We start from the raw sequence: 11348 nt of genomic DNA, 5'->3' as shown, positions 1-11348 counted from the left end.
TTCCGCATGTTGCGGCTCAACATGGCCAGCTGCCGAAAAAAAGGCCAAGCGTGTCCCATGGCCACGTGCTGATGAGGATGCACCGTCTCCACGACCAGCACTAGACACAGAGCCTGCTTGCCCTCTCTTATTGGCTTGTGACTGTCTGCCTCTCCTTCTTGGCCTTCCAGACATACTAATGGCCTGTAGCTGCACTAAGCTGGGATAGAACACCTGTAATTTTCTTCAAGTAGCTTTATATACTGTAACCAGACAAGCCTGCCTGTCAGTAGGAAGATAACAGGAACGGATCTAGCTGAACACTGTGAGCAGGACGCACTGTACTAAATGTAAATAGTCTAGCTGCCTGACCGTGGTACTAATAGGATCAAATAGAACACCTGTAATTTTCTTCAGGTAGCTTTATATACTGTAACCAGACAAGCCTGCCTGTCAGTAGGAAGATAACAGGAACGGATCTAGCTGTACACTGTGAGCAGGACGCACTGTACTAAATGTAAATAGTCTAGCTGCCTGACCGTGGTACTAATAGGATCAAATAGAACACCTGTAATTTTCTTCAGGTAGCTTTATATACTGTAACCAGACAAGCCTGCCTGTCAGTAGGAAGATAACAGGAACGGATCTAGCTGAACACTGTGAGCAGGACACACTGTACTAAATGTAAATAGTCTAGCTGCCTGACCGTGGTACTAATAGGATCAAATAGAACACCTGTAATTTTCTTCAGGTAGCTTTATATACTGTAACCAGACAAGCCTGCCGGTCAGTAGGAATTTAACAGGAACGGATCTAGCTGAACACTGTGAGCAGGACGCACTGCACTAAATGTAAATAGCAGGAACGGATCTAGCTGAACACTGTGAGCAGGACGCACTGCACTAAATGTAAATAGTCTAGAAGATAAAAGGAACGGATCTAGCTGAACACTGTGAGCAGGACGCACTGCATTAAATGTAAATAGTCTAGATAGAAGATAACAGGAACGGATCTAGCTAAACTGAATACAGTGTATATATATATATGCAACACCTGGGATGCATATATATACACAATACACTGTAAGTGCAGCTAACTGACTGACTGTTCTGCCTAATCTATCTAACTCAAATCAAATGACACTGTTTCTCTCTCTCTCTATCTCTCAGCACACCGGAACACACACTACACAGGGCCGCCGTGCAGGCGGCCTTATATAGTGTGGGGTGTGTACTAAATGCCCTGAGCCGTAATTGGCCAAAGCCACCCTGGCTTTGGCCAATTACAGCTCTCTCTACTGACAGCGCTGTGATTGGCCAAGCATGCGGGTCATAGTGCATGCTTGGCCAATCATCAGCCAGCAATGCACTGCGATGCCGCAGTGAATTATGGGCCGTGACGCGCCACACGAATTTAGCGCGAACGGCCCATAACGTTCGCAATTCGGCGAACGATCGAACAGCCGATGTTCGAGTCGAACATGGGTTCGACTCGAACACGAAGCTCATCCCTAATCATCAGTGATCACATGGTACCTGGGCCATTCACAGCACCCGGCACCATGTGATAGCTGTGGGCAAATCACAGCATCACAATAGTAAACAATGGGGTTTATTTACTAAAGCTGGAGAGTGCAAAATCAAATTAATAAAAACCAATCTTCTTCTAACCTCAGCTTGTTTAATTAAGCTAAAGAAAACCGAAGCTGATTGGTTTCTATGCAGAAGATTTTGCACTATCCAGCTTTAGTAAAAAAACCCCAATGAGTGAATGAAAGCCATTCATGACAGTTCAAACCATTCCTGTTACAGTGATCATCACTTTGACAAGCAATTACAGTGTAAAAAGAAAAAGAAATCCCTGATGACCCCCCCCCCCTCCCAGAGAAGTACAGAATCACTGTAGTAAAACTCAACTATTCTGATGACAGTATATAAAAAAAAAAAATCAAAACTAAAAACAAATGTTAAAGAAAAATGTAAAAAAATATTTAAAGAATTGAATAAAAAAAGTACTGCATCAAGCCTGATGTACTAACAGCCTAGCTAAATTCTTGAGGCCCTAAAATGTCAGGACAATACAAATACCTCCTTTTTTTCTACATACTGTCACCAGTCAATATCCCTGACCACCGCTATACCAGTCATATGATGATGCTGTACTGCACTGGCGACAGTATGTAAAAAAAAAGGAGGTATTTGTATTGTCCTGACATTTTAGGGCCTCAAGAAATTAGCTAGGCTGTTAGTACATCAGGCTTGATCAATTTTCAGATATACAGTATCTCACAAAAGTGAGTACACCCATTAACATTTTTGTAAATATTTTATTATATCTTTTCATGTGACAACCCTGAAGAAATGACACTTTGAAAATGTTCAAATTGGGCCCAATTAGCCATTTTCCCACCCCGGTGTCATGTGACTCGTTAGTGTTACAAGGTCTCAGGTGTGAATGGGGGGCAGGTGTGTTAAATTTGGTGTTATCGCTCTCACTCTCTCATACTGGTCACTGGAAGTTCAACATGGCACCTCATGGCAAAGAACTCTCTTAGGATCTGAAAAAAAAAGAATTGTTGATCTACATAAAGATGGCCTAGGCTATAAGAAAATTGCCAAGACCCTGAAACTGAGCTGCAGCATGGTGGCCAAGACCATACAGCGGTTTAACAGGACAGGTTCCAGTCAGAACAGGCCTCGCCATGTTCTATTAAAGAGGTTGAGTGCACGTGCTCAGCGTCATATCCAGAGGTTATCTTTGGGAAATAGACGTTTGAGTGCTGCCAGCATTGCTGCAGAGGTTGAAGGGGTGGGGGTCAGCCTGTCAGTGCTCAGATCATACGCTGCATCAAATTGGTCTGTATGGCTGTCGTCCCAGAAGGAAGCCTCTTCTAAAGATGATGCACAAGAAAGCCCACAAAACAGTTTGCTGAAGACAAGCAGACTAAGGACGTGGATTACTGGAACCATGTCCTGTGGTCTGTTGAGACCAAGATAAACGTATTTGGTTCAGATGGTGTCAAGCATGTTTGGTGGCAACCAGGTGAGGAGTACAAAGACAAGTGTGTCTTGCCTACAGTCAAGCATGGTGGTGGGAGTGTCATGGTCTGGGGCTGCATGAGAGCTGCTGACACTGGGGAGCTACAGTTCATTGAGGGAACCATGAATGCCAACATGTACTGTGACATACTGAAGCAGAGCATGATCCCTTCGGAGACTGTGCCGCAGGGCAGTATTCTAACATAACGACCAAAAACATACCTCCAAGACGACCACTGCCTTGCTAAAGAAGCTGAGAGTAAAGGTGATGGACTGGTCAAGCATGTCTCCAGACCTAAACCCTATTGAGCATCTGTGGGGCATCCTCAAACGGAAGGTGCGGAGGAGCACAAGGTCTCTAACATCCACCAGCTCTGTGATGTCGTCATGGAGGAGTAGAAGAGGACTCCAGTGGCAACCTGTGAAGCTCTGGTGAACTCCATGCCCAAGAAAATTAAGGCAGTGCTGGAAAATAATGGTGGCCACACAAAATATTGACACTTTGGGCCCAATTTGGACATTTTCACTTAGGGGTGTACTCACTTTTGTTGCCAGCGTTTTAGACATTAATGGCTGTGTGTTGAGTTATTTTGAGGGGACAGCAAATTTACACTGTTATACAAGCTGTACAATCACTACTTTACATTGTAGCAAGGTGTAATTTCTTCAGTGTTGTCACATGAAAAGAGAGAATAAAATATTTACAAAAATGTGAGGGGTGTAGATACTGTATATACCATAGTTTGTATACAATATAACATTCACACAGACTAAATAATATACACTGATTTGGGGGTATTTTTACCAAAGAAATTTAGCTTTTACAAAATGTTATAACAGGAACTAAGAAAAGCATGTTTTTTTTTTTTCAAAAACGTTCAGTATTTTTCCGTTTATATAGCAAAAAATAAAAACCCAGTGGTGATTAACTAATTGAGCTCTGAAAGGTTTTAACCCCTTCATGACCAGGCCATTTTTTGCTATTTAGCACTGCGCTACTAACTGCGTGGTCATGCAATGCTGTACTCAAAGGAAATTTATATATTTTCTTTTCACACAAATAGAGCTTTATTTTGGTGGTATTTGATCACCACTGGGTTTTTTTCTAAACAAAAAAAGAACATTTTGAAAAAAAAAAAAACAATATTTTCTACTTTCTGCTATAAAACATATCCAATAAAAAATGTAAAAAATCTAATTTGTTTGTTAATTTAGGCCAAAATGTATTCTGCTACATGTTCTTGGTGAAAAAAATTCCAGAGAATCCGAGACACACAAGAACGGATGAGAAAAACAAAACTCCCAGCTGAACAGCAACACAGCAGGAAATATTGTCAGGGAGCAGTGCAGGAAATAGTAGCACCCCTTCACGTGTTGAATTATTGCAAGATGTTTTCACTCTTGGAGTATCCAAGATCTAAGATAGAATATTCAAGGAATCCAGGGGTTGACGCACCCCATCAAGATTTACCTTTAACCACTTGACATCCGCGCTATGGCCGAATGACGGCCACAGCGCGGTCCTGAATTCCCGAGAGGCCACCATATGACGGCCCCCCCTGTGCTCGCGCCCTGCGCGTGCCCTACAGGGCGAGCGCCGAGCACGCTGTGATCACCGAGTCACTGAGACTCGGGTGATCACCGATGCAAGTAAGGGGCCGGTCCTGGCCCCTTACCATGTGATCAGCTGTCAGCCAATGACAGCTGATCACATGATGTAAACAAAAGATCGGTAATCGTTTTTTTTTTCTACTCACGCTGATAGCGTGAGTAGAAAAAAAAGCCGATCACCGGCTCAGATGCGAGGGACATCGGCCCCGAAGTGGAAGAGGCACATCTGCCTCATCTGTGCCCACATAACAGTTCCCACAGTGCCACCTATCAGTGCCCACAAGTGCCACCTATCAATGGCCACAAGTGCCACCTATCAGTGCCCACAAGTGCCAGCTATCAGTGCCCACCAGTAGTGCCAATCAGTGCCACCTAGCAGTGCTGCCTATCAGTGTAACTGATCAGTGCCCATTATTGTCACCCATCAGTGCCCATCACTGCCGCCTATCGGTGCCCATCAGTGCCGCCTCCTCAGCGTACATCAATGAAGGAGAAAAATTACCTGTTTTAAATTTTTTATAAGAAAATACAAAAAAAAAAAAGATTTTTTTTTTTTTTAAATTCAGTCTTTTTACATATTTTTAACAAAAAAAAAAAAAAAAAAAACGCAGAGGTGATCAAATACCACCAAAAGAAAGCTCTATTTGTGGGGAAAAAATGATAAAAATTTCATTTGGGTACAGTGTTGTATGACCGCGCAATTGTCATTCAAAGTGCGTCAGTGCTGAAAGCTGAAAATTGGTCTGGATAGGAGAGGGGTTTAAGTGCCCAGTAAGCAAGTGGTTAAAGTGTACCTAAGGCCAAAACTTTATTTTTCGTTTTGAATAGATTGAGAAAGGACTCGAACTGCTGTTTTTGTGTCTGTTTTCTTGCCCTAAACAAGGCGGAGATCTTTGAGTGTGTAGTTCAGAATGCAGAAGTGACACTGCCAGCAGGACTAATCTGAAATACAAGGAACAGAACGCTGAGTGCACAGAACAGATTGCTGGGAGAGGATATAAAATGGGCAGGCGCGGCCTAGATCGCTCTCTCTGGACACCATTTTGACTCTGCCAGCAGGAGGTCTGTGTGACAGGGAGTTGCTGACGATTTGCGGCCTACACAGTGGGGAGCCGGACAGCTATACCCAGATCTCTAAGGACAGCATCGCTTCCTCAGTGCAGCAGACCGGCGGGTGTTCCAGGTCATCCAGAGGCGCCTGCAATTCAGATTGCAGTGAGCTGCAGCGTGGTGCTGCGGCCGCCAATTTACAGAGCAAAGACACAGAGAGAGAGTTCTAGCTGGAGCCTTCTCATCATCTGCACCGTGATCTATCCATCTGATACTTAGAGTGGTGAGCAGGCATAGCCCTTGTCATAGTTAGGGACACTGCTGTTAAACAACACCCACACAGATTGGCTGATGGTACTTGTAGTCCCACGGAAGTTAAACTCTCCGTTATACAGGTCACAGCCAATAGATGCCTATGCTCAGTACACATTACTGATTCCAGTAGCCACATCAGCCACAACAGATGATTATAAAAAGAAGGAAGCTATACTATTACCAGGATAAATCACATCTTTGCTAATTTTGTCACATCTTACCTTTTTGGATTACTTTATTTACAACTAAAGAAAGAGGCTAGCTGAAGACATCTGGAATTCAAGGAATACCCCTCTCTCTCCCTTTTCATAATTTTCTCTTCACATCTGCTCAAATTGCATTGAACTGCTACAGGGAGCCATCCTATTGAATATAATATTGTTTATACTGTTTTCAATATTGTGCAGGATTGCTGGCCTGTGAGTTGAGGAGGCAGAAGGAAGAGATCTGACACATAAGATATAGTGCCAGGTGTTTACTCTTCTGCTAACCTGTTCACATATTTAGAGAAGACAAGTACCCCCCAGTACTGTGGGACTTTAGGAGCGAACTTTTGAAGACACAGTATTTTAGAAACATAGAAAAATGTATTATTTCATAAAACAGTGTGGCGGTGTGAAACAGCACCATACATAAACTAGTACATGATATCCATATAATATGAGAAAAAACACTTCTCCTATAGTCCGACGCGTTTCGGGAAATTCGGGATGAGTCTTCTTCAGGGGCACGAATGAGATAAATGTTGGAGATATTCTGGAATAGAGAAAACAAAGTCAGATACCTGTTCACATAGGTTTCTATATTGAGTTAATACTTGTGTTCATTCATTATTCAGGGAACCTTACACCAATATATTGTGTTTACTAGACAAGTTTGAGATAAAGGGCGGTGTATACAGGAGTGTTTTCATTATTGACCAAAGTTGATATACTTATGTATCTTGTGTTTTGTTATTACAGTAAACATATTTGAACTGTTTCTTTAATATTGTGTGAGTCTCTATTTACTACCATAGCTGGTGATATGATGGAACCCAGGGTGTCAGAGGTAAGAGAGGGTTTGCAGAGTCGAGGTAATCAGTGGGGTGCAGAGTCTATGGGTGCAGAGTCTATTAGCAGCCCTTACGAAACCCCTTAAGAAAATTTTTATTGTGCACATAAAAGAAGAAATCATACATTGCATTAGATAGGGGTTACATCATTAATTTCACACACCCATTACAACAACAGTGCAGGTATCCATCTATCCTACATGCGCCATTTGGGTCTCCAACCCTACCCTACTTTGCAATATATGTGCTTTTTCCTTTTTTTTTTTTAAACAACAAAATAATAAAGAGAAATATCTCATAACAAAGAAATAACACCCCCCCCCCCCCCCCAACCAGTTGCTCTCTCAGAGGGAGAAACAGTGTGTTTCTCCACTCCACAGGGGAGATGTCCCCTTTTGTATAAGTCAACCAGAGAAAAGAACCCCCCCCCCCCCCCCGGGGATGTCAGCATTCAGTGTTGTTTTTAATAGTACATGAGAAACCAAGCCCGGCCACAGTAAGAGGAGTATGTCCGCCATCCTCCCTGTAACAAAGAACAGTCCTGACTATCTAATGGTCTATGGTCCTTCCTCCTCCAGTGTGTTCTCAGAGTCCACCCATCTGAACCATACCTTCCTAAACTTCTTGGGAGCCCCTCTAGCTTCAAAGGTCATCTTATACATCAGCACATCTGCATTTACTATTTTTATCAACATTCCCATTGTTCCATTGTCCATTGTTCGTCATGGATCCTGCATCTGGCAATGAGTTTCCTCACCCCGAAGTATAGGATCCTAAGGAACAATTTAGTGCATGCATTGATCTCCTCTTGATCAAAAATCCCGAGGAGGTAGCGTAGGGGGAAGCAGATATTAGGCAAAGCAAACTTATCGGAGATAAATTCAGTCACCTGCGACCATAGTGGTCTCACCTTTTTGCACTCCCATACCATGTGTAGGAAAGTGCCTTCCTCCTCCATACATTTATGGCAAATAGCAGATTCCCTCCTCTGCATTTGGTAAAGTCTAGCTGGTGTATAATACTGCTGATGAAGGTACCTAAACTGAATCATTTTATCCATAGAGGAGATAACAGACACTAAATATGTGTCCAGAACCTCCTGCCACAGTTCCTCTGACAACTCTGGGACAATCATCTCCCACCCCGCCTTGGTCCTAGAAGTTAAGGCCTTTACCCCCAGACCCACTGCCCCATAGTATCTAGAAATTCGCTTAGATGGATCCGGGTCAATCAGAACCCTCTCCAAGTCCATACTCTGTACCAGAGTTTCATACCCCCCCAAACAGAGCAATCGCTGCATGTCGCAGCTGTGCATATCAAAAAAGCCAAATCTTGGGTACTTCGAATTGTTCTCTTAATTGGGCAAAGGTACAGAGACCGCTACACACATATCTATGACTTTTGTAAGTATGAAGTTTCCATAAACTGAGTTTCTCTTACACACATTGTATAAGAAAAGACTTTAGTCCTTCTGACATTATACCAGTTTCCAAATATATGGTTGATTTAGATGTAAGCTGTGCTTGGTTGAGTTCTTTCTGAAGGCACACTCTTGATTTTAAATCTTGGTGTTCATATGTAAGGGTTGTTCTACAATGCATCAAATGGAAACAAGTGGAGCCACTGACAGTACTTGCAGAACATAGAACAACGAGGCATACACGATACACATCCCTAGTTGACCTTAACCACTTGACCTCCTGTGTTACTTTAACTGACAGTTGCGTGGTCAGGCAAGGCTGTACCCAAATAAAATTGACAAATTGAATTTTCTTTTAGTGGTGTTTGATCACCTCTGCAGTTTTTATTTTTTGTGAAACAACATTTTTTACTTTCTGCTATAAAACATATCAAATAAAAAAATTGAAAAAAAAAATCAAATTTCTTCATACAATTTAGGCCAATATGTATTCTGCAATATATTTTTGGTACAAAAAATCCCAATAAGCGTATATCGATTGGTTTGCGCAAAAGTTATAGTGTCTACAAACTATGGAATTTTTTAATTAATTTTTTTACTAGTAATGGCAGCAATCAGTGACTTATAGCGGGACTGGGATATTGCGATGGACATTCTGACACTGACAGACACTTTGGACACTTTTTGGGGACCAGTGACACTAATACAGTGATCAGTGCTAAAAATAGGCACTGTCACTGTACTAATAGCTGGGAATGGGTTAACATCATAGGTGATCAAAGGGTTAACTGTGTGCCTAGCTTGTGTTTCTGTGTACGGTCTCTTTTCTCTTAGGACATTGCACACCACACCTGGATTATGTTGCTAACATGTGGGATCACCAGAAATTGCCATTGGGGGTTTGCACGTGTGTACCTTGGTTTTCCACGGGTCACTGCCACAGCTCCCGGGACAGACACATCCCTGGCAGCCCTCAATTTGCAACACTGCATGCTGAATCTGAAGAGGACTTATACGCACCTTTAGATGCATTATAATCATGTATATACAGCTTAGATTATTATGAACTTTTTGCAATCAATACTGATTTTAATGTTATTTTTTATGATATGGATTACAAGCCAGCCCTCAACAATTATATTTTATACTGAAATGTGTTATACATGACATCTGTGTATATATATGAATTATAATGATAATATGCCATCATGATATCTGTATGTATATGTGTATGAAAGAATAAATGTGCTATCTTGCATTTAACCACTTTACCAGTTATGTGTCACATGCTTCATTTAAAGTCCCAAACCTTTTCCTTTTAAATTTCAGATTCAGGGATGGAGACGTATGGCTATAGAATGTCATGGGCCTCATTTAAAGTCCCAAAACCCCACTAATACCCACTTTATGTACTGTGGGGGAGGTGCTTTTACTAAGTGAAGGAATGGGATCTATGTCACCGCTTTGCAGGAACACAGGATCCATGTCTTCTCTACTGACTGGCCATCTGCGTTGTTTGCATAGACAAATCACCGGTCTGTCTCTGTACCGAATGATCGGCGGGTGCCGGCGAACATCAAGTCACAGAGGGAGCAAGCCGCTGGCACCACGCATCCAGGCCCACTACTCGGAAGAGCCGAATCATGTATATTGTAAAGAGTCAGCCTGGGTTAGGTTAAGAGAGGGTTAATGGAAGAGGGCAAGTACTTCCCTTTCAGGCCTGCTTATTAGGCAGCTGGTCAGAGAGGCTGGGGGGGTGGGGAGGGGAGATGGCTGTTTTGCTATCAGTTCTGAGAAGACTTAAATGCTGGATGGAAGTCTTGAACCTGCTGGGAGAGCTGGCCTGTAACTGGGACTTTGCAATGTTTGTTTGGCTGGGATGCCAACATGATATAAAAGACTGTTATACTGATGAGCAGAGCACCTTGTGTTTGTTGAGCTGCCCATGAAGACAAAGTCTGTCATTATTTTGTCTGTTTTTGCTGAATAAAGCTGTTTTTTACTGAACTGTCTCCCAGCTGCCTGTTAACCCCTCGGATCCCGACAATATATACACGTGATCTGGTGCAGAGGTGCTGCCCTGTAGCATGAACTCCTATAGGACTAACCTTAAAGTTGGTGTAAACCCGAAAATGTTTTTTTTTAATTAAGGCTTGCGCCTTGTACAGTATAGGATTTCATGTCATCTGTGCCCGGTCTTGCCACGAAGAGTTAATTAATTACAGACTTGTTCCGTAAGCCCACTACGGGCAACACACTCCATGCCTCTAGCTCTCATCCTCGTCCTCTGGTACGCAGCATTCCATACGCCCAGTATTTAAGACTGAGGCGTATGGACAGAGTAACTGCTTAACTGCACAGAGTACGGGGATTTCCGCATACAGGCGGGTGCCTTACGTGACCGTCTGTTGGCTCGGGGATATAGCCGCACATTTGGTATGGCCCTCTCCGCATAGATTCAACTCCAACAGTTAAGATCGTTACTAAATTTCGATCCATCATAATCATCTCCACAATATACTGTCAGAGCATTGGCATCTTCTGACTGAGCACCACATATTAGGCAAATATGTGAGGCCCACTCCAGAACTCGTCTTCAGGAGAGCCACTACCCTCAGGGATAAATTCACAAGCAGCCACTACAGGGCTCAACCACGACAGATGGAAGGTCCTCATGGTACATTTAAATGCGGCCACTGTCAACGTTGTTCGTGGATACAGGAAGGACACACCTTCACCCTCCCCAATGGGGAAATCTTTTCCCCTCTACAACATGCCAATTGTGGCACTAGAGGGGTCGTATACCTGATGGTCTGTGGTTGCAAGGCCTTTTATGTAGGCAAGACCATCAGGGAACTACATCAAAGATTGGGTGATCATC

Source organism: Aquarana catesbeiana, linkage group LG12, assembly GCF_042186555.1.
Source record: "Aquarana catesbeiana isolate 2022-GZ linkage group LG12, ASM4218655v1, whole genome shotgun sequence".
Lineage (NCBI taxonomy): Eukaryota > Metazoa > Chordata > Amphibia > Anura > Ranidae > Aquarana > Aquarana catesbeiana.
Note: the sequence above shows the minus strand (reverse complement) of the source record.